The 1,704-nt window shown below is 35.8% G+C and overlaps 1 long non-coding RNA gene across 1 annotated transcript; it reads right to left on the bottom strand.

The window, feature by feature from the left end:
- Window positions 1–338: 338 nt before the first annotated feature.
- LOC116164788 lies at window positions 339–995 on the bottom strand. The gene is made up of 3 exons (XR_004143993.1): window positions 813–995; window positions 693–761; window positions 339–642 (listed from the first exon to the last, which is right to left on the bottom strand). It is a non-coding gene; the product is annotated as an uncharacterized LOC116164788 (long non-coding RNA).
- Window positions 996–1,704: the final 709 nt, after the last annotated feature.

Here is a 1,704-nt window from a genome sequence, read left to right on the forward strand (position 1 = left end):
TTGGCTATCACGGTTAAATTCCCATCACCTATCAGGGACGTTTTTTGTACCCTCAACATTGTTTTCGGCAATGATTCCACACCTGCAGTTACCACTCAGCAGCCAAAGGCCTAGTGGAACAAATTAATTGCTAACTCAAAGCAATGTTCGTGTGCAGCCCAATGCGTCCTGGCTCGAGGTGCTCCCTATCGTTCTGCTTGGAATCTGTAGCATTTTCACGGAGAACTTTCAAGCTTCCTCAGCCGAGTTTGTTTACGGTTACACCCTTCAACCTCGATGGGAAACCTTGTAACGATTTAGAAACTTAAATTGCAATTGAAATAATATAACTATAGGGATTATACCTTGAATATAACATGAAATCGGATAAGTTCGCATCAGCTATAATACAAAGTGGTACATTACTAATGTTCAAAGCAACACAATTAAATTAAAGACATTTACTGATTTTAAAATGAAAGTAACATTGTAGAGTTGGAAATCTTTTAGGTGTTAAGTGACCCCCATCGTGCTTGCGTGCATCCAAATCGATGCACTCATAACAGTTAAAATGACGAGAACACAGCCTTCTTTTTACATCCTCGAATTCCGATAGTTCACATGCTTGCAGCCACCATTCTTGTTACTTTTTTACTTGGGAATCTAAAAGCAAGTATGGGATAAATGAATTGCAGATAATTGCATTTACTTACTGGTGCCATGTAACCGAAGAATCCACTTTCCCACAAGTACCTGCATTCTTTATTTCCAAGTAATAAACACTAAAATTGCCAAACATAGGTATTTCTTTACAATTATGGTGTATCACTTACCTACACTGATTTATATAACTAGGAAAGTCTTCTTTACTATTAAACTTACACAAAAGTTCAATAATTCATTATCAAAACAAACAATTTAACCTCAATCACTGACGTTTGACATTGACATATTCTGTGCCGCGACGGATGTTACCAATATACGACAAATAAAAATCACCAAAAACACGTTTAGCCTTCATTAATGAGTCGATTAGTAACGCAAAGTAGATAAACTTTATTATTATTCCATTACCTAGTAATAGCATAGACCATTGTTATTTGGTGTAACGATCCAATGATTTGGGCACATTGTGTTGGATCTGTGGTGGCCGGTGGGCAAGGTCAATCTAAAATTTACTTCATTAATTAATTGTTAAAATGTTTGTTAGTTAACTGCATCCCACATCATCTAAGCATATCTTAATTCTTGCTCAAGGTGCATGTTACTTTTCAGTATTTGCAGACATTATTGTGTAATTCCAATAAGTTCCCAAACCCAATTTTCCCTCATGTATGGAATATAAAGAATCATACTCTGTAGAAAGCAGAATACAATAATACTCCTAGGAGTATCTTGAAATCTTTTGGAGAAGCTCTAATCTAAACTAAAGACCACTAAAAGGCTGTGGAAATCATTGCAACTTTTACGGGGAAAACATTAGTGAAAGTGAAAGCCAATAAAGCTACTCTTTGTCAGACAACTAAGTACATATACCTACTTATATCGCAAAAACAACTTTTAGTGTGTTCCTGAAAAATACAACTTTTTTTTAAATTTCAGCACTTGACGCTACTAGATCTTGCGAGTAAAAAATAAGAGGAGAAGAACTTTGCATTTAAAGAGCACGCGACGGAAATGGGTATAAAGGAGTCTCTTCTGTGTTATCCACATAACCAATAACTG

Source organism: Photinus pyralis, unplaced genomic scaffold (genome assembly GCF_008802855.1).
Source record: "Photinus pyralis isolate 1611_PpyrPB1 unplaced genomic scaffold, Ppyr1.3 Ppyr1.4_LG2, whole genome shotgun sequence".
Taxonomy (NCBI): domain Eukaryota; kingdom Metazoa; phylum Arthropoda; class Insecta; order Coleoptera; family Lampyridae; genus Photinus; species Photinus pyralis.